Source organism: Tachypleus tridentatus, chromosome 13, assembly GCF_004210375.1.
Source record: "Tachypleus tridentatus isolate NWPU-2018 chromosome 13, ASM421037v1, whole genome shotgun sequence".
Lineage (NCBI taxonomy): Eukaryota > Metazoa > Arthropoda > Merostomata > Xiphosura > Limulidae > Tachypleus > Tachypleus tridentatus.
Window position 1 is genome coordinate 260,034,465 of NC_134837.1, and position 14,238 is coordinate 260,048,702.

General features: G+C 36.2%; 1 pseudogene; it reads left to right on the top strand.

Annotated features, from left to right (window-relative positions):
* Positions 1-11,026: 11,026 nt before the first annotated feature.
* LOC143237888 (serine/threonine-protein kinase meng-po pseudogene) lies at positions 11,027-12,842 on the top strand (annotated as a pseudogene).
* The last annotated feature ends 1,396 nt before the right edge of the window (positions 12,843-14,238 follow it).

Consider the following 14,238-nt stretch of genomic DNA (forward strand, 5'->3'; position numbering starts at 1 on the left):
CCTTAACCATTTTGACGTTTCTATAATTTCATCACTGATCCTTAACCATGTGACGTTTCTATAATTTCATCACTGATCCTCAACCATATGACGTTTCTATAATTTCATCACTGATCCTTAACCATGTGACGTTTCTATAATTTCATCACTGATCCTTAACCATATGACGTTTCTATAATTTCATCACTGATCCTTAACCATATGACGTTTCTATAATTTCATCACTGATCCTTAACCATATGACGTTTCTATAATTTCATCACTGATCCTTAACCATATGACGTTTCTATAATTTCATCACTGATCCTTAACCATGTGACGTTTCTATAATTTCATCACTGATCCTTAACCATGTTGACGTTTCTATAATTTCATCACTGATTCTTAACCATGTGACGTTTCTATAATTTCATCACTGATCCTCAACCATATGACGTTTCTATAATTTCATCACTGATCCTTAACCATATGACGTTTCTATAATTTCATCACTGATCCTTAACCATATGACGTTTCTACAGCAGCTTCTTTGTCAACAAAAAGTGTACAAACGAAAAACAAAAGTACAAACAACGAATAAAGAAAAGGTTTTCAACTGAGTTCGATATTTTAAACTTGAACGGTGCTTAACCAAATATCTGAGTGACATAAGAAGGTCAGGTCCTCCAGGGTTCAAGGACAGCCGTTCCTAATTTAAGATACTAATCATAAAGTAAAACGTACAGTCAGTAGCACCCATTACCACGAAAGGGTTGTCAAGTTTTAACTTAAAAGACGAGGTGCACTTTCTTTTATATTGCACCCACAGCTGAAAATGTAGGATACATTTAGCACGTTGTGACGTTAACCATGGACGCTGGGATCTGCTTGCCAACCACTAGGCCGCACCCAAATATTTCTTTTAAAACCGAAATCAGGGTTCGATAGCAAAATCAAAAACATATAACCGTTAATCGGAATAACCAATCATCCACTGTATGCCCAAAGGTTCCATTTCTCAACACAAGATCCCAAAAACATTTCTTATCTTGACTGAACCCCCGGCCCCAATGCATCTTTAGATACTGAGAACCTTAACAGTGTTGTGTAGTTTTAGAAACACTGACATAACCTGAGAGGGTCATGCCGAGGTCTTCTCAAGGGTGTTTGTAAATTTTATGGCATAAATACAATGGTAACATTTCATGGATCTTAGTCCTTTCAGGTTTAGGTGTGCTTATTTAGTCTTCTCTGCAACCAATAACTGGTACAAAACAGCACAACAAAAATTAGACCTAAATAATTTTTAACCAATACGAAACTTTCCAATGGTAGACTTAGTTAATTATTGTTTTCTCATTACTTTATGCATCTGCTAAACATTTCGGGACATCCAACGGAGGAATCAGGACACCAAGGATCCCTCATGAATCCAAACTGAAAACTCTTCGCTTCCATTTTTCACGAATGTTAAGTAGAAACTGTTCGATAAAGAAGTTAGAAAACTTAGAGCAAACTGAAGATAAAATTAGGAAAAGGAAAGTAAAAATTAAGATTGCAAAATACTGTGATTAATTGTATATTACCTGAGGTAATGTGGTATAGGTAAAACTGGATCCATTTAGAGGTTATATATTTGATGATGAAATACAAAAACAAATAAAAACATTGAAAGTATAGAAAGTTTACAATATATAATACAATGTTTCGCAATCCCAAGATTCGTGGTTGTTGTCTTGAGACATTACTTATTGTTAGAAACACTTGAGCACTCTAGGTCTACACGTGTTATTCTGCCTTACGGATAGCCTGCTTTATGGGTTTCTACATGACCTAAAGATCTAACCGGATTTCCTTTGTTGGTCAGCACGTTTAGTTTAAAACGACGATAGGAGTTGCCATAGAAATTATTGGCCAGTTAGCCTTGCTTTTATACTGGGAAAAACTACAGAAAGCCTGTCAGAAGGAACGTTGCAGAACCATTTAGCGAAATGGGACGTTATAAAAAAGCTAAATGGATTTGCTGAAAGAAATCTTCCCTTCTCAATGGATCAGCGAGAACTCTATAGGCTTATAACGCTAACAACTGGGTCTTGATACCCGTGGCGGACATTGCATAGATAACCTAATGTACAACTTTATACTTAGCAACGAAACAAACAAACAAAACTAAAGAGAAATTCTACCTTACTATTGTTGTGGCTTTTATTGAGATTATATTGATTATGGAAAGAAAGTAGACATGATGTAATTACATGTTTAAAATGTCCCACGATAAGTCTTCGATTTCTATTCATCGAAATGGACAAAGAAGGTAGCCCAGAAAATTACATCAACAGGGGTTATGGAAAGACTTTTTAATGTGGTTATAGGGTGGTTGGATGAGAATAAGCAAAAGGTAGTTATTAAATGAGTGCAGACAGGTTGGACCTGGTGGAGTACCTCTGACTGTCAGTGCTTTGGCCTTGGAATATTATTATTTAATTAATGATAACCATAGGGACACAGTTATTAAAGATGACATTACAACAGGCCGGCATGGCCAGGTGGGTTAAGGCGTGCGACTCGTAATCTGAGGGTTGCGGGTTCGCATCCCCGTCGCACCAAACATGCTCGCTTTTTCAGCCGTGGGGGCGTTATAATGTAATGGTCAATCCCACTATTCGTTGGTAAAAGAGTAGCCCAAGAGTTGGCGGTGGGTGGTGATGACTCGCTGCCTTCCCTCTAGTCTTACACTGCTAAATTAGGGACGGCTAGCGCAGATAATCCTCGTGTAGCTTTGCGCGAGATTCAAAAAACAAATAATGAAAAACAAATCATACAAGAAAAACCTCTCATGTTTGCTTGTAGAAAATATGAAATCATTCACACAACTAATAGATAAATTGAAGTGATTCTACACGAACTGGAGTTAATCATTATTCACTTGAATTGCACATGAAAAGCTGATTTATAGCTCCGAATGAAAAAACAATTAAGACAATAAAATTTCTCTTTCCTGACGGTGAAAGGTAAAAATGTGAAAATAGTTGTATTTTCTTCCATTTCAATAAAGACCGGGCTTTGAAGTGAGAGGGAAAGGAATTTGAGCTATATTTTAGTCAACCAGATTTTTACTGAATCTATTAACTAGACCTTTTTTTCGTAAATTTTAAGGCAGTGATATGTGTGTAGAAGAAAATTAAAAAAAAAGATTGTAAACCAATAAAGTTTTATTGGTTAAAACTTTAACCAATAACCAAAAGTTAAAATAGTTTTATTTTATTTCTAACCAACAGTTTAGTTATTGTGCTCCCTGGAGGATCAAAATGTTCACGTGATACAAAACACACTTTTAAAAAAATGTGTTTTCATTTTTTAAATTTCGCTCAAAGCTACTCGAGGGTTATCTGCGCTAGCCGTCCATAATTTAGCAATGTGAGACTAGAGAGAAGGCAGCTAGTCATCACCATCTACCGCCAACTCTTGGTCTACTCTTTTACCTACGAATAGTGGGATTGCCCGTAACATTATGACGCCCCCACGGCTGAAAGGGCGAGCATGTTTGGTGCGACGGGGATTCCAACCCGCAACCCTCAGATGATGAGTCGAACGCATTAACCCACCTGGCCATGAGTTTTCAGAAAGAGAATCATTCGAAGAATTTGATATCAGGTTTTATGTCATTTTTTCCAATATCTTGTTTCAAGCGTATTTTATTTCGTATTTAATTTATTTGGGTACTTCCTTAGTGTTCAGTAAAAATCTCATTAAATAGTCAAATTCGGTTATGTACTTATTTGTAATTGATTTCGAGTAAACATAACACTGTTGTTCGTTAAATAATGTAGATAAAACAGAGTTCGTTGTATGTCCTTCCTGTGTACAAAACAAAACCTAATTAAGACTTGAAACAAATTATTCAAAGTAAACTGAAGATTTACTTTATTGTAAACCTTCACCATCATTTACTGTCATATAATACTTTTGACAAAGAACGGTTACTGTTGAAGAGAATGATCCAGTAAAAACCACTGATTTGGTGAGAACGTGATGTGGCATTTTACTTTTTTCGTTTAAAATACACCGAAAAACGTTTCATACAACCAATGAAACTGACATTTCTGCAAGGAGTTAACGTCATTTTCGAATGAGGTTGCTATGGAAACAATATATTCTTATTCGAATCACATGCCCACCAGTGGCACAGTTTTGTCTGCCGATTCACGCCGATAAAAACATGATTACGATACCCGTGGTTGGCAAAGCACAGATAGCCCATTGTGTAGTTTGTACCGAATTCCAAACAATCAAATCTCAAAACTTGGATATTATTTAAAGACCCGAAATTTGAAGAAAAAACAACAAAGATTAGTCCAAAATAAATCAAACAGTTTAATTGTCAAAATACTGTCTTCTTAACATACTGTTTATTGCTAGTGAGGTCCACTTATTACATCACATTAAGAACTGAATAAATCAAGTGGGTGGAATCGCTCGTTTTCCACGCAGAATTCATAAGCCCTCTTCAGTGATATTAACTGAAACATCGATTTGACACTTCTGTATGCAACCAGCAAAGTCCTGAACCCGTAAACATCTTGATGAAAAATGTCTTTAAAACATCCTATGGGATTCATCGCTATTACTTCCAAGGTTTAAATAACTGCTACTTTGTTGTTTGAGAAACTACTTAAGGAAAATAATACAAGTTATTATCTTCGTTATTATTGTTACCTATTCAAAGTGTCCTCAATTATCCTTCCAGTCTCCTCTTCGTTATTATTGTTACCTATTCGAAGTGTCCTCAATTATCCTTCCAGTCTCCTCTTCGTTATTATTGTTACCTATTCGAAGTGTCCTCAATTATCCTTCCAGTCTCCTCTTCGTTATTATTGTTACCTATTCGAAGTGTCCTCAATTATCCTTCCAGTCTCCTCTTCGTTATTATTGTTACCTATTCGAAGTGTCCTCAATTATCCTTCCAGTTTTCTCTTCGTTATTATTGTTACCTATTCAAAGTGTCCTCAATTATTCTTCCAGTTTTCTCTTCGTTATTATTGTTACCTATTGGAAGTGTCCTCAATTATCCTTCCAGTTTTCTCTTCGTTATTATTGTTACCTATTCGAGGTGTCCTCAATTATCCTTCCAGGTTATTGACATCTAAACTACTTTTGTGGCAGGCAAGGATATAGTTTGATCTTTTAAAAGTATTAACTTAATCCAGTTTCCTATTGATTGATATATAATAGAAATAACTGCTGTTCAGCCAATTGCAGCTATTTACAATTTAAACAGTTTCATCACTCCAGCTACTTACTATGCGTTTCTGAATGTGGCCCGTTTGTCAAATAACCACAGAGAAGTGATTATTTGTTTGTTGTTACATATCAAGCCACACAAAAAGCTATCTGTGTACCTGGCATGGTAGGTGGTTAGGGTGCTTGACTCGCAATCTGAGGGTCGCGGGTTCGAATTCCCGTCCTACCAAAAATACTCGTCCTTTCAGCTGTGGGGGTGTTATAAGGTGATGGTCAAACCCGCTATTAGTTGATAAAAGAGTAGCCCAAGAGTTGACGGTGGGTAGTGATGACTGGTTGTCTTCCCTCTTTTACTGCTAAATTAGGGAAGGCCAGTGCAGATAGCCCTTGTGAAGCTTTGCCCGAAATTCAAAACAAAAAAGAACTTTTGTTGCTGTTTGTAAGTTGTTGGTTGTCGTCTCCTTATCAAACATGATGTAAACAAATATCTTTCCACCTGTTCACAACAACCCTAAGACTTCAAATGCTTTCTTTATTATATCAATTATTATTTTCTTCAACAATGTTTTATTTTTCTTATTCTTTGTTTATTTACTTCAGTTATCTTTATTATTTTTTCCCATTATGGCTGCACTCCCATAACATGTGGGAGGTTGCCAAATTTCCAACCATCCTGGGATATCCGTCTCCCAAGTTACTACCATGTCTGTTCTTCTTTTTTTGATAAGAGACATATCACTATACGGGTTCGAATCACCGTTGCACCAAACATACTCGCTCTTTTAGCCGTGGGGGCGTTATAATGCGACGGTCAAACCCACTATTTGTTGGTAAAAGAGTAGCCCAAGAGTTGGCTGTTGGCGGTGATGACTAGGTGCTTTCCCTCCAGTCTTACACTGTTAAATTAGGGACAGCTTTGCGCGAAATTCAAAAGAAACAAACACATTTCTATATTTAACTAAGTGATGTCTTCAGCATGTACTAGCTTAATCCAGTCTACAAACACGTTACATCATGATAAATCCTGGCAGTGTTTTAAAAACCACCACTTGCAAACTTTATGTGATAATTTTACGAGATAATATACGTAGGATTCATGCTTGTCCATCAGATGTAAGAAGGTTCAGTAAAATATATTAGTTATATAAATATACTTCCTAAAGTCCATTCCGCTACTCCACTGACACTAGATTAAGTTAGGCCTACGTTAAATTGACTTAATTGTTTGAATTTCTCACAAAGTTTCTGGAGGGCCATCTGCGCTAGCTGTCCCCAGTGTAGAAGTGTAACACTAGGAGGAAGGCAGCTAGTCATCACCACTATCCGCTAATTCTAGGGCTACTGTTTTACCAACACCTTATAACGCTCCCACGGCTGAAAGGGCGAGCATGTTTAGTGGGACGGGAATTCGAACTCGCGACTCTCGGATTACGAGCCGAGTACCTTAACCATCTGGCCATGCCCGAGCCTTGAGTTAATTGTGGATATTCTTGTATCTTCAAATCTATTGTAACTGCTAGTTTTTTATATAAATACAGCGTTCACTTTATGAATTGCATTTTAAGATTAACTTTAAAATGTTTAACTAAAAGATGGCTGCAGCCCACACCAAAATAGTCAATTTAATGACGTCACACTATGATTTTGACAGCCAGCCAACCGCTATTTAAAAAAATAAATAAAAAAGAATACAGTTTTTACCACATACTCTGGCATTGTCTAACATATCCTAAATTTGCGTGTTTTGGCAACTATGCAATACATCTGAACAATTCACAATTTATAAAAGAAATAAGGTTGACGAATATTCAGGTTAGTTTTAAAAATTATCGCAAGGGGTGCTGAAAACTCAAGTAGAGATATATGTTGGTTTTCGAAGTTTACTGACCGAACTTGGCCAGATAGTTAGGGACGCTCAGATCGCAATCTGAAGATCGCGGGTTCGAATCCTCTTCATACCAAGCATGCTCGCCCCTTTCAACTGTAGGGGCGTTATAACGGCTCAGGCAAACCCACTATTTGTTGGTAAAAGAGCAGCCGAAGAGTTAGCGATGAGGACTAGCTGTCTTCCCTCTTGTCTTACACGGTTAAATTAGAAATGGCTAACGCAGATAGCTCGTGTAGCTTTAAGCGAATTTCAAAAACAAATTTTTCTGGGCGCTAATGAATTAATCTCGACTATATATTATTTCTGTCACTAAGGTTAAACAGCACGGTGTTTTGAAATTTAAAATGTTACTAAAAATAATCTCTGTTTCTTTAATTTTATCAGTCAGATCTTCAAATACATTAAATAGTAATATATAAAGTAATGAGGGCTGGGTGTATCCCAGCGGTTAACGTGCCTAGACTGTTGTTCCCGTTCTTTGGTATAAAAACATACCCCGCACTTTGAGGTTGTGGGTGCGATATAAGAGTGGCATTAAAACAAGAATAGTTCAAACGTTTATGTTTGTATGTTGTCAACCAGTTACATCCCCTTTACATTAGCCCATCAGTAGCACAGCGTAATATCTGCGGACGTAAAACGCTAGAAACCGGGTTTCTATACGAGTGCTGGATAGAGCACAGATAGTCCGTTGTGTAACTTTGTATTTAATTACAAACAAATGAAGAAAACCCTTTATATTAAGTATTGAAAATCAGGGAAGGCTATAAACAGATGCTCTATATGTAGCTTTGCGCAAGATACTAAAATAATCCAACAAACAAAGTACCAATAGGTACAATTCCTCATTATTTCTCTCTAGACATTTGACTTCTTAAATCAGGATGTCTTTTTGGCTCAAAGTTTTCTTTTTTATAATACATTCACAATAGCAGCGATCGTGACATAGCAACAGTAACCACGTATCTTGTGAGTTATCTCATATCATAGCCATACTTAACAGCTAACATTTCATGTATTTTGTTAACACTCCTTCATCTGTTCCCTGGTGAACCAGAAGTAAACTTACTGAATTACAAGGTGAATTTCATGGTTCTATTTCCAGCTGTCGACAAAGTGTCGATATCCTGTGTGTGTTTTCTTATAGCAAAGTCACATCGGGCTATCTGCCGAGCACACCGAGGGTAATCGAACCCCTTATTTTAGCGTTGTAGTCGATATCTCTTCATGGTTTGTTAAAATGAAAACAAAGCGAATAAAATATAAAATTCTTCGAACATTAAGTTGTTGAGGTTGTTTTCTCAATGCGAAGCTGTACAATGAGCTACTTGTCCATTTCAAGGAATCGAACCCCGGATTTTAGTATTGTAAGTTCGTCAACGGTCCTGCACGGCCAGATAGTGAAAACGCTCGAATCGTAATCTGAGTGTCGCGGGTTCGAATCCCCGTCACACCAAACAGGATCGCCCTTTCTCTTAACACTTTCAAAATGTGTCATTCTAGTGAAGATACGATAATAATAAGGTGGAACAACTCGCCACCAGGGTTATAACACTTAAAACACACAGAGCTACATAACTGGTTCTCTGTGTTATTTCTACTACAAATCATATTTTTTAGCGTTATAAAACCTTAGACCAACCGCTGATCTACTTGAGAAGGGTGGGAGGGCTAGAAGTCGGAATACGACTGAAAATTTACTTACTTTATTTTAATGTTTAACTTACATATATATAATATAATATAATATAATATAATATAATATAATTCGATGAAATGTTTTAAATAGCACCGCAACTTTGGCTCTGCGGTAAGTCGAAGGCTTATAACCTAAAATTCACGTTTCAATACTGGCAGTGGATACAATGAAGATAGCCCACTTTACACTTTAATACACGCAAATTAGCAATGTGTCTGAAAACGTTAACAAATAAACAGTACGAACACAACAGTTTGATTGTTGCGCGACAACATTAATATGCAGACTGATTTCTTTATTGTAATACTATGAAATGGCCAAGCGTGCGACTCGTAATCTGAGGGTCGCGGGTTCGCATCCCCGTCGCACCAAACATGCTCGCCCTTTCAGCCGTGGGGCGTTATAAAGTGACGGTCAATCCCACTATTCGTTGGTAAAGGAGCAGCCCAAGAGTTGGCGGTGGGTGGTGATGACTAGTTACCTTCCCTCTAGCCTTACATTGTTAAATTAAGGAGGCTAGCGCAGATAGCTCTCGTGTAGCTTTGCGCGAAATTAAAAAAACAACAAAAACAAAAGCAATTGAAGCTAGAAATAATCAAAACATTTTTATAATTTGTTGAAATATTTATTTTATAACGAACTGTTTTCTTGATAACATCCAGTAAGGAGTAAAATTTATAAATGAAAACTTCATAAAATAAAAGTACTTTATGCATACATTTTTATTTCAATTTTGTTCGACAAGGGACTCTCAAGAGTAATTATTAAAAGTATTAATTCATTAAAATGACACTATGTAGTTTAAATTATCTTCTTTCAATGTTTTACAGCAAAGATGAAATAAAGTTTAAACAGACCGTAACTAAAATAATATAACTTAAAATAAAATTTAAATACTGTATCCAAAATGTTTGAAAACGAAAGCTCAGTTAGAATTAAGGTTAATATATTTCGTACCAGTTGGACCTTAGGGGCGTATGTTTGTTTGTTTGAGATATTAATCCAAAGTTGCTAATATTTAATGAATGTACTGAAGGGAAGACAGGTAGCCAATAGCAACTGTATCCAACGCTTACAATGCGTGATATTTGACTCAGGGTCCAAATGTGCAAAGAGTGATTTTTGCAAAAACGAGACGCGCACCATGGATCTTCAAATTCGCAATTCGGTGCGATACCCATTACGATTCATCCGTCTCACTAGACGTAGTATAATACTTTTGTATGTTATAGCATGTTTTAATAAATGGCATTGGATCACCCAGCATCATGGCGAGTACATTTTCGTACCTTTTATCATCAATATTTCTCACCTCTTAGTTAATCTACGTGTCCTAAAGTTCTAATCGACACGTTAATCCGAGATTCCTCTAGAAGCTACTAGTACGTTGCAATTTTGGAAGATTCTCCGGACCCAAGTTATTGTGTCGATCAAGACACACAGTAATGAAATTACATCTTGTACCGGTAGATGGAGCAACTTAATACACAGTCCTTGAATTATCTGGCGCCATTCGCAACAGATCCCAGTTAAAGTATAGTCAGTATTATACACCAAAACAGGGCTGGAGCAGTTGGTCTAGAGAATCATATCTGTAACAAATAAATGACACCAATTTTTCCACTCATCTAGACGGCTTAGTGTCTTGTTTTGAAAGTATACATTATCGATAGCAAATGCAAGATAGGTATTCTTGTTTTTATATATGGGCAAAGCACTTATAGCTCATCATAATTCTTTGGACTTAAGAACAAAGAAATACTCCTTTAATGCACACAAGACTGTTCTTGTCACATTATAAACAGGTTTACTTGGTATAAAAATTATTTTAATCATGAAAAACAACAAATCCTTCCATTAACATCTCAATCTTTGGTGTGTGTCTTTTTTTAAACCTGTTCATTCATTTTAGAACAAAGCCACACAGAACAATAATAAGATATGCCCCCCACAGGGAACTGAAATCCAGATTTTAGAAACATGTAAAATTGCCGCTTTCCTACAGAGGGACATTTTTTGCAAAAAAAAAATAGACATAAATACCCCATAAGAAGAACTACAGGGACATATATTTTTGTTTTGAAATCTATTTCATGTTCGTTTTTTAAATGTGTATTAAGTGATGCTTAGAACGCTCAAGTTATTAAAAGTTTATTCTTCCTAGCTTTCTAATGTAAGTACTCTGTGTTGTTAAAATTATTATAATTTGTTTTCTTTATACAGACCTTTACATGAAGATCTAAAGTGACATATCCAGAGAGATATGAGCTCAACACGATCAATAACCGTTCACAAAATCCGTGATATCCCACTGCACATGACAAACCTAACTGATCACTATGATATAGTGCAAGAGATTGGATCGGGAGATTATGGGAAAGTAATGTTGGCTATCCATAAAGAAAGGAAAGAAGAAGTCGCTTTAAAAGCAGTTCCTAAAGCAACCACGGCACTCAAAGATTTCCAGATAGAATTTCATTACAGCTACTTTCTGTCTCCCACATGAACATACTTGACACCTACGACGTAAGTTTTGAAACCCAAGATCACTACATCTTTGCCCAAGAAGTGGCACCCTCTGGTGATTTATGGCAAGTAATTGAACAGCGGAATGGATTGGAAGAGAAAGACGTTAAACTTGTGGTGAGACAAGTGACATCAGCGCTTGAATTCATGCATAGCAAAGATTTGGTTCACCGAGATGTCCGAGCGGAAAACGTTTTGATTTTCCACGCCGATTTTTCGAAGGTAAAGCTGAGTGATTTTGGCCTCACACGGCGGACGGGCACGCTGGTGAAGAAACGTACCCGTTCTCTGCCAACCTGTCCGCCAGAGATCTGGGAAACTGTTCATCTGGAGGGTTACAATGTTGAGATCGGTTCTGACGTGTGGCAGATGGGAATGCTGATCTTTGGAGCACTCTTTGCTAAATTCCCGTGGGAAAAAGCTGACATCACCGATCCAAACTTTACGGAATTTGTACAGTGGCAAAAAGGAAAACCACGCGCACACCAAAAGACTTTAAAAGAATGACACCACGACTATTGCGACTTTTTCGTCGTCTGATGGATCCCAAACCATCGAAGCGTTATAATATTAAAGAAGTATACAAATATCTGGAAGACAAATGGTTATTTTGCAGAAGTCCAAGGGCTAGTACTGTCAGTAAAACACCCGAGCCTTCGGAACTAAGCGATCCCAAGGAGGAAACACTGGGGGAACTTCTATCAACTTTCGGATTAGAGACTCGGGTAGATAAAACGATAAAGAGAAACGGATAAATGACTGGATATTATCAAGTGTAAGTGACAACGTCACTTAAAAACAAACTGCATTTCGACCACATATAAGATTGGCAAGTACCACAACGTTCCTTATGTATATTATTGTAATAACGACAAAAGCATTAAAGAAACAAAGCAGCCATGTTTATCCCAATCAGAATTACTTGGCATTGTAAGGCTTGTGATGAGTATTGGGTTGTGAATGGCCTGAGGCAAGGAAGTATTATTGTATGACATCTCTCAACTGGATCCTTGTTGTTGTTTAACATTCACAAATATTGTTATGGTTTAAAATTAGTCAATTAGCAGTAAATTCTATTACTCCAAATAATTACTGTTAAACCGGCGTTCCTACTTACGTCAGAAAAGGAAGTAACAATATGATTTTATTTGTAGGAAACATAATTAGGTCTTTGGAAATGTTGGAAGAAATCTGATTGGTAAAATCCTACAGGAAAGAGCGAGAGGTAGGTAGTGACGTAATTGGCTTCATGACATTTACAGATGATTACAGGAGGGTAGTTTGACTTAGACACAGTAAGAAACAGAGAACAATGGAGAACCACACTTGTTGACCCTCAGAACATAAGTAACATTCTACACCAGGGTTCTTAAAATTAATTTTATTGGGAAGAAAATTAAATTATTGTCATAATGAAGTAAATACAGTCAATCAACTCTCACACAGTGAACACATGACAAGTTCTGTGTTCCATTGTTTCAGAATTATTTTCTTCTTTTTTTTATTTCCTGCCAGATGACGCTGTGAAGTGAAACTTCTCTATTGTAGTACTCTTCTAGGGTGGCCAGCCATTTTAACTTGACACATCAAAAATAAAAAAACAACAAAAGATAACATAATGACGTTATGGGCAATGGAAAAAAAATAACAGAACAAGATACAAAACAACAATGTAGTAAACAAAACAAAGTTAGGTGGTGCTAGTGTTCTTTTATATTGAGCCGAAATTAGCTAATGTGAAATAAATGTTTTTATACGTGATGACGAGAAAACCCACTCGTAGATAAAATTATATATGTAAAAAACACTTGTAGATAAAATTTTATGTGTAAAAATTCCCACTTGTAGATAAAATTTTATGTGTAAAAATCCCCACTTGTAGATAAAATTGTATAAGTAAGAGAAACAACTCTTGTAGATAAAATTATACATGACATTTTATGTTCACAACACTTTGGACTGCGACACCATTCCTTTGGTGATTTTGTACTTTAATGAAATAGAATGTTTGATATCACGAGGTTTATCAAATATAGAGCATTACAAATAAACATGCAACAAATCTAATGTAGAAAAGACATGAATTACAGGCAAATCGATATTTTTAATAGAATAATATTGGTATATATATCATTATAGAGAGATAGAATAATCCAAGTAAGAATCAAAAAATAAGTTTGAATTATATTTTGGCCCATTTGAAAAAATATCCATGATATTGACAGGTTAATGGGTATTAACATTGTGGCAGAGAAAACAATGTTATGTCACAAAAGTTAAAAAATTATAACATTGAATGTGATAAAAAAAGAAATAATCGAACAAGAAATTTAAATATTAAGTGTCGTCATTGTTTTTAATATTCGGTCAAACATTTTTTCTGTTCATCTTCAACACCAGTTTGACTAGATGGTGCACTTTTGCAGTAAACTGAAAATTTTATCTCTCAATTTTCAACATCTATTTTGTCTGTAATGTTGTAGATAAATAAACAAAACCAGGTGGCGACACCGTTTTTGGCATTTAACTTGATATTTTTCTCTACCCATTTCCAGCACCAGTTCTGTCCACAATTGTTAAACAGAATAGAATGTTAGGTGGCGCTACTATTTTTGGTATCGAATTGAAAGTTTTATCTGTCCTTTTCCAACGTTATCTTTATCTTTCGTCAGTAATTTTGTAACAGAAAAAAGATGGCGCCATCGTTTTTAGTGATGACTTGAACATTTTCTCGATGAAGCTTTGTAGAATGGACAGCAGCTGCCTGTTGTGGAGACACAAACGTAGAGGACAACGTTTCGAAAATCTTCCGCATTTCGTCTTCAAGTCAGTGTGTTTGTAGGTGCTGACGGTTTTTTATATTGTCCTGGTGGATTGTGGAGAGCGTATTGTGATTGGTTGGATT